The sequence below is a fragment of the Schistocerca nitens genome, chromosome 8 (assembly GCF_023898315.1).
Source record: "Schistocerca nitens isolate TAMUIC-IGC-003100 chromosome 8, iqSchNite1.1, whole genome shotgun sequence".
NCBI classification, from domain to species: domain Eukaryota; kingdom Metazoa; phylum Arthropoda; class Insecta; order Orthoptera; family Acrididae; genus Schistocerca; species Schistocerca nitens.
Window position 1 is genome coordinate 40366240 of NC_064621.1, and position 13234 is coordinate 40379473.

A 13234-nucleotide genomic window follows, 5' to 3' on the forward strand; every position below is an offset into this window, starting at 1 on the left:
ACATCTGAATGCCGCACAAATCTGCATGTTTTACGATTATAACAGCCATCCTAATAAAGATTCATACTGAGGCCCCTTTCAAACTCTGCCAGACGCTGATAGCGCTGTTTCACACGAGTATACGGCATCTCCGTGTCATTCATAGTGATCACTCAACATGTGACACAGGTCACGCCCCTTATATACGGTGTTGGACCTGGTAACAACACTAAACACGAACAACAATAATGCATTGTTGTGGCTGTTCTACCTGTAGCAGAGAATTGTTACTATAATGACTTATAAAGCCCGATTTAAAAAAATCATGTATACGTAAATGAAGTCACATTGACATCCGACCGTATGTTCTGCGTGCTTCAGTTTTTTGCTATGTTTTGTTTCATGCTATATATATTTCAAAGTCCTCAATTTCTTTCTGATTTATTACTGTTGCAGTTTAACTATACGTATTTACACAATGGCTTTACAATCCCGATGTTGCTATGCAAACGTTATTAATAGGTGCACTTTGTGTGACTCTTGCTGCAAATTGTATGAGGCAGAGTTAGGTTATCTGAAATGACAAGGTATCCCACAAATATTTAATTTAAAATGCCCACTTAGTATTACGTCTTTATGACTAGAAGTTAAAAACAAATAATGTTTCATAAATAACTCAGTCTCCAGCTGAGACTCAGTTTACTATTACTACGAATTTCCCATGAATATTTATTTCTACAGCATTGACTAACTCCAAATTATGAGAGACATATGTTTTTAAAATTGTATTCCTCAATAATATTAGGACCAACTTCGGCTTCATCTTCTCTTTCACAGTGGTTTGTGTTCCCTGAATAGCTATACATTGTAAGGTTCTTACTCCAAGAGTAACAGCGAAACGAAACTACACAAACACGAATAAAGAGTGATGTGAATAAAACATAGAGTTTACTTAGCAGTCTCTAGGGCTTAGATTTAATTCCGATTATTTGTGAACTGAATAATTAGAAGCTACGTCTAGGTAAATGTATCCTGTTAAGTTGGAAAATGCAAGTAGATTCTACAGGGATCGATACAACACGATGGCAAGATGCATCCTGTTTTTCACTTTGAGTCAGCGTTCGCCTGTTCACGACAAATCGCAACCGTTCTGTGTCATGCGAGCATTTGTTGCCGTTTTCGTTTACTACGAACCTGGTTTTCACTTTTTTCCATTTGTCTCGGTAGTCTCGTCTTCATCGGGACTCGTCTTCTTCTTCTTCTTTATTTCTTCATCTTCTGCGCCTTTCCTTTCCTCCGAATCACGCTGAAAGTCATCTTCCAGTTGCTTAGATATGTTGTGCAGCATAGAACACGTTACTATTAGTTTGGGGATTCTCTCTAAGGAAAGTGTTTCAGAGTTACCGATAATCGGAAATGTTGCTTCAATGGACCAAAGGCACTCTCCGCTATCTCTCTTTCCCTGGCTTAGAGCGAACTGAATTGTAGCTGATCAGTATTTCTTGCCGACTCAAATGGAGTGACCCATCATGGGCGTGTTCCATACTGTCGATCACCAAGTAAACAAGTAGTTGCATCCAGTTGTGCCCAGGAATTTAATTTTACTGATTAGGCTACGCCTCCATATTGTAACATCATACACGATGCCAGGCCTTTCTGCACTTATGCTAGTAAATTTATCACCAGCACGTACAGTGGCCTGCTCGTCAATCGAGGCATAACATTTGCGATTGATGTATCCATCAGCATGCAATGCAGTTTTCTAATTTCTATTGGGGTGCAATCCAAAGCCCTTATAACAGTTGGCAGTCGAAATATTTTTTCCCGTCCTATCTCAGCCGTTTTAATTTCCTGCGTTTTAGGCGCGGATCGAATCCAGCCGTTAGCTTTTAAAACTATCTGATTCATGACATCGTTTACTGTTTTACATGCTGTTGTCCAATCAACTACAAAATCATCGGCCATACCAGTCTGGAATCTAGGATCGCCCACACAACGAAGAAGTATCCCCATCCGTTTTCGCCAAGACAAGGCTCCTCCATGTTGTTCATGAAGTACTGGCATAAATTTCGCAGTCAAAAAGTCCAATTTTTCAGTTTCAAGTCGCTAGATTCTTTACTGGAATAAATACGTCTTCAACATTGGCGACTAACCTATCCTTACGATAAACGTTCCATTGTGAATTTAGGATTTCGTTTCTATTGGCTGCCTGTTGCAACCGACTTCCTGTTCTTAATAATATCTGGGCATTATAACCTTTAATAAGCGATACTAATTCAGAGACCTTAGTACGGACGCTCCTGCAGTTTACTAATATCATACTAACGTTTCCTAATTCCGAACTCCCATGTGAATGCCACACGTATTCTGCTACTCTAGTAGCCGCTTCCTCGTGTACCTCACGCCTGACCTGTCAAGTGGAAACCTACAACTCTCCACCCGACAGCGGAGGACGAGAAATTCACATACGATACCGTCGCAGATGGCTCGACCTAGTGACGTGAGGTGCTAAGATTTCGTCATGACAAACCAAACGCAACTTTTCGATTCGTGTAACGTACAGACTGTTACGGCACCAAGTACTACGCGTCGTGGCCCGACGAACTGCCTCGCACGGCAGTTACACGCTGGACTCAGTGCGGGCGCGCTCCTAGCCTGAGGCTTCTGGCAATGAGCCAACTCGCATGCGATGACTGGCGACCGCCGCTGGCGAGATGGTGTCAGACAGCGGGAAATGGATTCGTGGCAGCGCGTGCAGGAAACAGGGAGTAGCCGGTTTTTTTCAATATCCAGTATGAGAGTGACAGGACACAAACTGGACCATTTGAACTATACAAAAACTAGAAAATCAAGATTAAGCAAATTTCGAGCCTGCATTTATGGCCTGGGCCTATACAGTATACGCAGTCTGTGCAAAGGATACTTAACGAATTACTATCCTTTACAGTTGTTTAATTATGCTATTTGATTTATAACAGACCACAAACGAATACAGTTACTTCACTCACCTGGTTATCGCTGAACTACATTCTTCAAGTTCGGTAGTATGACTTATACACTACTGGCCATTAAAATTGCTACACCACGAAGATGACGTGCTACAGACGCGAAATTTAACCGACAGGAAGAAGATGCTGTGATATGCAAATGATTAGCTTTTCAAAGCATTCACACAAGGTTGGCGCCGGTGCCAAAACCTACAACGTGCTGACATGAGGAAAGTTTCCAACCGATTTCTCATACACAAACAGCAGTTGACCGGCGTTGCCTGGTGAAACGTTGTTGTGATGCCTCGTGTAAGGAGGAGAAATGCGTACCATCATGTTTCCGACTTTGATAATTGCAATTGCGGTTTGTCGCATCGCGACATTGCTGCTCGCTTTGGTCGAGGTCCAATGGCTGTTAGCAGAATATGGAATTGGTGCGCCCAGGAAGGTAATACGGAACGCCGTGCTGGGTCCCAACGGCCTCGTATCACTAGCAGTCGAGATGACAGGCATCTTATCTGCATGGCTGTAACGGATCGTGCAGCCACGTCTCGATCCATGAGTCAACAGATGGGGACGTTTGCAAGACAACAACCATCTGCACGAACAGTTCGACGAAGTTTGCAGCAGCATGGACTATCAGCTCGGAGACCATGGCTGCGGTTACCCTTGACGCTGGATCACAGACAGGAATGCCTGCGATTGTGTACTCAGCGACGAAACTGGGTGCACGAATGGCAAAACGTCATTTTTCGCATGAATCCAGGTTCTGTTTACAGCATCATGATGGTCGCATCCGTGTTTGGCAACATCGCGGTGAACGCACATTGGAAGCGTGTATTTGTCATCGCCATACTGGCGTATCACCCGGCGTGATGGTATGGGGTGCCATTGGTTACACGTGTCGGTCACCTCTTGTTCGTATTGACTGCACTTTGAACAGTGGACCTTACATTTCAGATGTGTTACGATCCGTGGCTCTACCCTGCATTCGATCCTTGCGAAACCCTACATTTCAGCGGGATAATGCACGACCGCGTGTTGCAGGTCCTGTACGAGCCTTTCTGGACACAGAAAATGTTCGACTGCTGCCCTGGTCAGCACATTCTCCAGATCCCTCATCAATTTAAAACTTATGGTCAATGGTGGCCGAGCAACTGGCCCGTCACAATTCGCCAGTCACTACTCTTGATGAACTGTAGTATCGTGTTGAAGCTGCATGGGCATCCAAGCTCTGTTTGACTCAATGCCCAGGCGTATCGAGGCCGTTATTACGGCCAGAGGTGGCTGTTCTGGATACTGATTTCTCAGGATCTATGCACCCAAATTGCGTGAAAATGTAATCACATGTCAGTTCTAGTATAATATATTTGTCCAATGAATACTCCTTTATCATCTGCATTTCTTCTTGGTGTAGCAATTTTAATGGCCAGTAGTGTATTAATAAATCCATGTTGTTGTTGTTGTTGTGGTCTTCAGTCTAGGGACCGATTTGATGCAGCTCTCCGTGCTACCCTATCCCGTGAAAGCTTCTTCATCTTCAAGTAACTACTGCAACCTTCATCCTTCTGAATATGTTTAGTGTGTTCGTGCCTTGGTCTCCCTCTACGATTTTTACCGTCCACGCTTCCATTCAGTACTAAATTGGTGACCTCTTTATGTATCAGAATGTGTCCTATCAACCGATCGCTTATTTTGGTCAAGTTCTGCCACAAATTTTTTGTCTTCCCAGTAATATTCAGTACGTTCCCATTACTTACATGACCAACGCATCTACTCTTCAACATTCTTCTGTAGCACATTTCCAGAGCTTCTAGTTTCTTTTTGTCCAAACCGTTTATCGCCCATGTTTCACCTCCATACATATCAGCACTCCATACAAATATCTCCAGAAAACACTTCTCCTGTACATGTTACTAATTATCCATCAGCTACATTTTCTGACAATGAACTTTATTAATTAACTCACAGCCAGTAAGCAAATGACATGCATAAAAGTTGGAATATGTTAAAAGAAGGAAGACTAAGGTTTAAGTCCTGTCGATGGCTGTATCGGCATATATATAGGGTGTTACAAAATGGTACGGCCAAACTTTCGGGAAACATTCCTCACGCACAAACAAAGAAAATATGTTATGTGGACATGTGTCCGGAAACGGTTACTTTCCATGTTAGAGCTCATTTTATTACTTCTCTTCAAATCACATTAATCATGGAATGGAAACACACAGCAACAGAACGTACCAGCGTGACTTCAAACACTTTGTTACAGGAAATGTTCAAAATGTCCTCCGTTAGCGAGGATACATGCATTCACCCTCCGTCTCATGGAATCCCTGATGCGCTGATGCAGCCCTGGAGAATGGTGTATTGTATCACAGCCGTCCACAATACGAGCACGAAGAGTCTCTACATTTGGTACCGGGGTTGCGTAGACAAGAGCTTTCAAATGTCCCCATAAATGAAAGTCAAGAGGGTTGAGGTCAGGAGAGCGTGGAGGCTATGGATTTGGTCCGCCTCTACCAATCCATCGGTCACCGAGTCTGTTGTTGAGAAGCGTACGAACACTGCGACTGAAATGTGCAGGAGCCCCATCGTGCATGAACCACATGTTGTGTCGTACTTGTAAAGGCACATGTTCTATGAAATCATGGTAACGTGCTCCATTGACCGTATGTGGAAGAACATGGGGCCCAATCAAGACATCACCAACAATGCCTGCCCAAACGTTCACACAAAATCTGTGTCGATGACGTGACTGCACAATTGCGTGCGGATTCTCGTCAGCCCACACATGTTGATTGTGAATCGAGGGAGTACAGTACATACTGACGAAACTAAAATGAGCTCTAACATGGAAATTAAGCGTTTCCGGACACATGTCCACATAACATCTTTTCTTTATTTGTGTGTGAGGAATGTTTCCTGAAAGTTTGGCCGTACCTTTTTGTAACACCCTGTATATATGTAGCAACTGATGGTCTCAAACTATGTTCTAAACGCTGGCTTCTCTTGGCATAGTGTATTTTCACAACAAGCCCTCTCCCTTTCTCTCTAGTAGCTCCCACTCTCCGTCTCTATCAATTCTTACGCCTTTACCGTCTAAGGACCTTGCTTCATTAATACTGTCACATCATTATACTTCTTTACATGGCCTTTGACTCTGTCACCTTATTCATTCCTTTACCGTCTTTGGAGCTCTCCTGAATGTATCGCTGCATCTGCCACTTCCAACTTTGTCTTTACTTTACTTCCTTTCAGTACTGTTTGCAGGACTTCGACACGACAACCGTTGTCTAGTGTTGGCAGTAGTCTCGTTCTCGAACAACTTTAAACCGTGTGGAGTTGGATATTTTGGAGTGCGTTTTACATACAAAACATTTCTGTAGATGAGATTCTTGGGCGCAGTCTGTTTCGGAGTTTGTGGGGGTATCGGAAGACTACGCATTTCACATCATAGGCGGAATTTCGGATCTGTACTGTGGGTAGTTGCTTCAGACTTGGAATTATTTATTGAAATAGCTCAAGTGGAATTTACGCGAAATTCTGTCACGTGAAGAACTTTGATTTTTGTGTTAAACCTCTTGTTCCGCGGCTCAATTCATTACGTCACTTAACATTGACCGACAGCAGGCTATAGACTTGATCGACGAGTTCGTGTTGTTCATCAGTGCAGTCTTGCTCAACGAGTTCTTATGTGTTACCAGTCTGAGTCTCTTTCCAGATGGGTTTAAGAGAGGTGACAAGGAAAATCCAAAGAAGAGCAACGCGTTTTGTCTGATTTTTGTGTTAAACCTCTTGTTCCGCGGCTCAATTCATTACGTCACTTAACATTGACCGACAGCAGGCTATAGACTTGATCGACGAGTTCGTGTTGTTCATCAGTGCAGTCTTGCTCAACGAGTTCTTATGTGTTACCAGTCTGAGTCTCTTTCCAGATGGGTTTAAGAGAGGTGACAAGGAAAATCCAAAGAAGAGCAACGCGTTTTGTCTGATTTTTGTGTTAAACCTCTTGTTCCGCGGCTCAATTCATTACGTCACTTAACATTGACCGACAGCAGGCTATAGACTTGATCGACGAGTTTGTGTTGTTCATCAGTGCAGTCTTGCTCAACGAGTTCTTATGTGTTACCAGTCTGGGTCTCTTTCCAGATGTGTTTAAGAGGGGTGACAAGGAAAATCCAAAGAAGAGCAACGCGTTTCGTCACGAAAAACCAAACAAGAGCAACATATTTCCTCACTTGCTTGCTCCTTTACTAAGCATACGAGCGTCGTGGACATGTTCATCGAATTCCAGTATCAGGCATGTCACGACAGACGTTGTCAAAGAGGGTTTTACAGTTAAAATTCTGAGAGTGTACATTTCAAGAATGATCCGGCAGTATTTACCGGCAGTTCGTCGCATGTAATCTCACGCTATGACCATGTCGTGGAAAAAGAGAAATTCGAGCTCATACCCAGTCATACTACGCGCACTTGAAAGGAAAAATTATAGTGGTACTCGAAACAGTCACACCGTATGGCAGCTTCCAGAGCATAGATGTGGATACAGGTTACCGGTGCTGAAGCGAAGTAATCGCTAGCTAAATCGATTGCAACGCTACTGCACTGTTGGATAGTATAAACCGTTTGTTGAAACATTACTGGAGGCAGTATGCGAAATAGTCACACGATCTGTTAACGGAGGAATGTCAAAATGTGGCATTTACATCGAATGGATAACTGAAGGGCATTCGTGATGATGTGTTCAAATAATGGGACTTATAATGGGACACCGTGTGTTCAAATGTATCAATCTGAAGACTGCAAGTTCCAAGGCGTGGCTACGACATTACCTCAGTTTGAATACGATATTAATTTTAATTTTAATTATCAACAGCCTCAGTGGCATCGTTTACCTAGAATTTACCTAGGTTTCAGTCGGAATAACCCAAGCTTCTTCAGAATAACAGTAACTACCGTTTGTCCATAGTGGACATCGTCAAGCTAAAACTACAAATCCTGAGTTCCAGTACAGCACTCGTGGCTGCCGCATCGCGGTCGCGAAGTGGGGCCGAGGCAGTGCCAGATAAGTTTTACAGTCTGACGATAATTTATGGATTTGCAGTTTTAGCTTGACGATGTCCACTATGGACAAACGGTAGTTACTGTTATTCTGAAGAAGCTTGGGTTATCCCGACTGAAACTTAGGTAAATTCTAGGTAAACGATGCCACTGAGGCTGTTGATCATTAAAATTAAAATTAATATAAAGTTGCTGACAGGGCCGCGAAATGTTGAAGATGTTGAATACGATATGACTTTAAGGGGCTCCGGAAAAGCTCAAAATCATGAAAAGTTCAATTTTTACTTTTTTGCGTTTTCTGAATCTGCAGACTATTACCTTTTAATAGATATATAATTTATTCAATTCCGAAGACTACAACTATTTTTAAATTTTTTTTGAAATGTGTTCTACATGGGCGTGACCCACTGTGGCGCTGTTAAACTGCTGTCAAATGGTGTTATTATTAACGTCCGTGTTCATCAGGTACATTTTAGTGATGTGAGATAAAGTATGTGTTGTGGCTAACCTGTGATGGTTCAATATATATCGCTGGTGTGATTGTCGATTGTTTCATGTTTATTTACTCTGTCGTTATCTCGAAAATATTCGTAATTAATTCTGTTTCTTGAGTCTCTGTTTTGTTGAAGTATAATAATGAGTAAAAGTAAAGTTATTAGAAATCCTCTGAAGGCTTTTAAGAAAAGGAGAAATGTTCGAAAGCCAAAGGTATTTAGAAATATGGGAATGAAGATAGGTTTCTAACATGGTACGAGCTATGCTTGCTTTAGACAAGGAACGCCTTCGGGCTGCAGACAGGGCTGTAAAGAGTCTAGAAATACAAGCAAGAGTAATCAGGAGGAGGAACAAGAGGAAGCTGGAGGAGGAGTTTGCAGAGGATGAAGATAATCCATCCTATGGACCTGGAATGCACTAAAAAGTTAATCCAATCTTTGTCGCTCGATTCCCAAAACTTTTATTTTCTCATACTAATTACATGTTTTCTAAGGATCTTCCAAACATATTTGTTTCAAACTTTCAGTAAATGTTACTCAGTACCTTCTGCATAATTTAACACAGCCTTTTTCCAAAAAACTGTATATTTTTGAATATATAAATAAAAAATTGCAAAAAAATGTTGTGAATTTTCATTACAATTGAAAAAAAATCATCTTTAATAACTGAACTGAAATTTTGTAAAATCCCTGTGTTAAGTTGTAGCCCATATTCCAATAAATAATCTGTAAAAAGTTCAACTTCCTACCTCAAATACTTTGTGAGGAAAGATGTAATTTATAAGCGTTATTTTAACATTGCAAGTATAGGGCGTTCCGGAGCCCCTTAACTGCACACGGAGAAGAAATGTTGCTGAGCGAGATTCTGCTACTGTATTCACCTGGGAACTCTTAGTAGATCTTGGGGTTGGGTTGGGTTGTTTGGGGAACGAAACCAGACAGCGAGGCCATCGGTCTCATCGGATTAGGGAAGGAAGTCGGCCGTGCCCTTTCAAAGGAACCATCCCGGCATTTGCCTGGAGCGATTTAGGGAAATCACGGAAAACCTAAATAAGGATGGCCGGACGCGGGATTGAACCGTAGTCCTCCCGAATGCGAGTCCAGTGTCTAACCACTGCGCCACCTCGCTCGGTTTAGTAGATCTTGAAACAAGTGTGATGTGTTATATCCTAAATAAGCTCAATAGTGTTCTTAAAACACTTTAGATTACTGTTGTTGTTGTTGTGGTCTTCAGTCCAGAGGCTGGTTTGATGCAGCTCTCCACGCTACCCTATCCTGTGCAAGTTTCTTCATCTCCCAGTACCTACTGCAACCTACATCCTTCTGAATCTGCTTAGTATATTCATCTCTTGGTCTCCCTCTATGATTTTTACCCCCCACGCTGCCCTCAAATGCTAAATTTGTGATCCCTTGATGCCTCAGAACATGTCCTACCAACCGGTCCCTTCTTCTCGTCAAGTTGTGCCACAAACGTCTCTTCTCCCCAATTCTGTTCAATACCTCCTCATTAGTTATGTGATCTACCCATCTAATCTTCAGCATTCTTCTGTAGCACCACATTTCGAAAGCTTCTATTCTCTTCCTGTCCAAACTATTTATCGTCCATGTTTCACTTCCATACATGGCTACACTCCATACAAATACTTTCAGAAACGACTGCCTGACCCTTAAATCTATACTCGATGTTAGCAAATTTCTCTTCTTCAGAAACGCTTTCCTTGCCATTGCCAATCTACATTTTATATCTTCTCTACTTCGACCATCATCAGTTATTTTGCTCCCCAAATAGCAAAACTCCTTTACTACTTTGTCTCATTTCCTAGTCTAATTCCCTCAGCATCACCCGACTTAATTCGACTACATTACTACAGTATTTATTTCTGCTGGTCCGATATTTTTTATTCGATTGTGTCCTTTTAAAGTGAGTAATAATTCAGTTTTATTTACTTCCTCACGGAGGCTGTAGGTAAACATGAGGAACACTGATCACGTTTAAACATTTTAGCACAAAAATTCGCATGACTCAGAAGCAGTGAATTCGAGTCTGTATTTTCTCCCAACAACTACGGTTGAGACACTCAGCAAATACTTAAAACTGACAACCGATTTTGACTCTACAGCTTTCTTCCGAATCGGTGCTCCTTGACATGACTTGTGTGTGTTTTCTTTCAGGCACCTCTGCTGTCCGAGCTGAAACTACAAGGGTGCCACAAACACCGTCACTCGGCACAGTGAGGTCTGGTTATTCAACGCTCCTGCGGATCTTTCTGATGCTGGAAGCTCATTTTGGCATCATTATCGCTGTCGACATCGCCAGTACATTTTTCACCTTGCTTTTCGGTGTCAACAATCTACTGCTGATATATGTGGAATATCACAGGACCTCGGAAATGACAGAACTCGGATGCCGCTTTATAATGTCCAGCCTTACCACCATCGTGAACGGCCTCTTGCGTGTTGTGCTAGTCATAGAGGTGTGCCACGCCGTGAGCAGGAGGGCCGAGGGCGTCCGCTGGGCTCTGAGGGCGGAAGGGCTGCAAGTGCCTCCGGTCCGCTTCTCAGCGGCCGGCTACTTCAGCGTCGACCGCCGCCTCTCCGTCTCCGTCATCAGTGTCACCGTCACGTACGCCATTATACTCTGGCAGTTGAACGTTAAGCAGCAAAATTAGCCACCTAGAACCGAAGTAATTTTTCTGAGTGTGTCTTACCTTAAGCATGATAATTAGTAATCTTGTCAGACGTTCATTCATTCACCCACAATTTGTGCGCCGATAATACCATCGTGAAGGGGAGCCATCAAGAAAACGGAAGAAGTCAAGCTGGCATTAACAGGCAGAAGCAACGACTGACGGCTCCTTCTGTAAAGCATACTAACAACCAAATATGACTAGTGGTAATGTACTCAAATTGATAACTATGGTAATTACTTCCATACCAGAATGAGATTTTCACTCTGCAGCGGAGTGTGCGCTGATATGGAACTTCCTGGCAGATTAAAACTGTGTGCTGGACCGAGACTCGAACTCGAGACCTTTGCCTTTCGCGGGCAAGTGGTCTACCAACTGAGCTACCCAAGCACGACTCACGCCCCGTCCCCACAGCTTTACTTCCGCCAGTACCTCGCCTCCTACCTTCCAAACTTTACAGAAGCTCTCCTGCGAACCTTGCAGAACTAGCACTCCTGAAAGAAATCTCATTCTGGAAACATCCCCTAGGCTGTGGCTAAGCCATGTCTCCGCAGTATCCTTTCTTTCAGGAGTGCTTGTTCTGCAAGGTTCGCAGGAGAGCTTCTGTAAAGTTTGGAAGGTAGGAGGCGAGATACTGGCAGAAGTAAAGCTGTGAGGACGGGCGTGTGAGTCGTGCTTGGGTAGCTCAGTTGGTAGAGCACTTGCCCGCGAAAGGCAAAGGTCCCGTGTTCGAGTCTCGGTCCGGCACACAGTTTTAATCTGCCAGGAAGTTTCAGTTCGATGCCAATTTATATATGCACTAGTGAAGTCAGCAACGCTTCACAGTTTCCAAATATGTATGGAAATTGGACGCACATCCTAATCTGGAGTATCTAGAGTGTCCTCTTAGTTTCTAATAGTATTTCCCTTGTTGCCAACGTAAGGCGCCACAGGTGTGTCCCTCTCTGTTCATGAAACGCATATCCACTTATGGGGGAACCACAGCTTGTTAGCACAAGGAAATATACTAAATAAATGCATAAAAATAAAGTGAGTATACTAGACCCTTATGGAGAGATGAGTGAAACATCTGCTAACGCTTCAAGCAGTATATGATGATGTGATACACACAGCAGAAGGCCTATACAAGTCCCTGACCCACTCCATCCTTGGCTACGCAAATGTTGCACGGTTGTCCTCCCCTCCTAAGTTCTACAGTACAAGTCCCTCCAGATCCTCGAACGCCATACTCCCTGTCTCGCTTTCAGCATGCACCTCCCTTCCCGTACAGGGCTGCTTGACCAGCTCACCAAATTCCCACCTCACCTCGCTCACGCTGAACATCTCCAAATAACCTACACCATCCGTAAAATTGACTCCAATAGTCCTATTGCGTCCTCTCTCCATTTCAATCGCAGTGTGCGGCCGCACCTCTAGTTACACGTCACATCCCACTCAACCTCCACCTGCACACCCTTCACATCCTCTCCCAAAGAAATTGCAACCGTCTCCCTCTCCTAGACCACGAACTCTGCCGCGACATATACCCATCCTACCAATTCTGAATCCATCCTACCTTATCCATTCTCCCCTCCCCCCTTGCACTCCAATGGGCTCCCTGCTCCTCCTCTCCTCCTACCACACTTCATCCTTTTCCCCTTCCTTGTCGCCCCACCCCTTTTCACTCTCCAATCTGTAACTCCCTCTCTCCTTGTCTCCTATTTTGTCACTTCATCTTACCAGTTCTCCGACCTCATCAGCACACTCCCCTATCTCTCTCCATACCCTCTTTTCATCTACAATCCGCCGCCCCAGGAAAGGTCCTTTTCCAGTTAGAGTGAAAGTGTACAGTGCTCTGTTTTTAATGTTCAGTGTATCTTCTATCATGTTCTATGTTTTTCAAATGTTAATTGTTGTAGTGTCTGTCAAGTGTTTTTAACTGTGCTGTCTGTCCACATTTTTATCACTATTTTTAGATAATTCATGCCAACAACAATACAGTATTTACATTCTCCAGTTCGTGTTACATTTTCAATTATTTTAA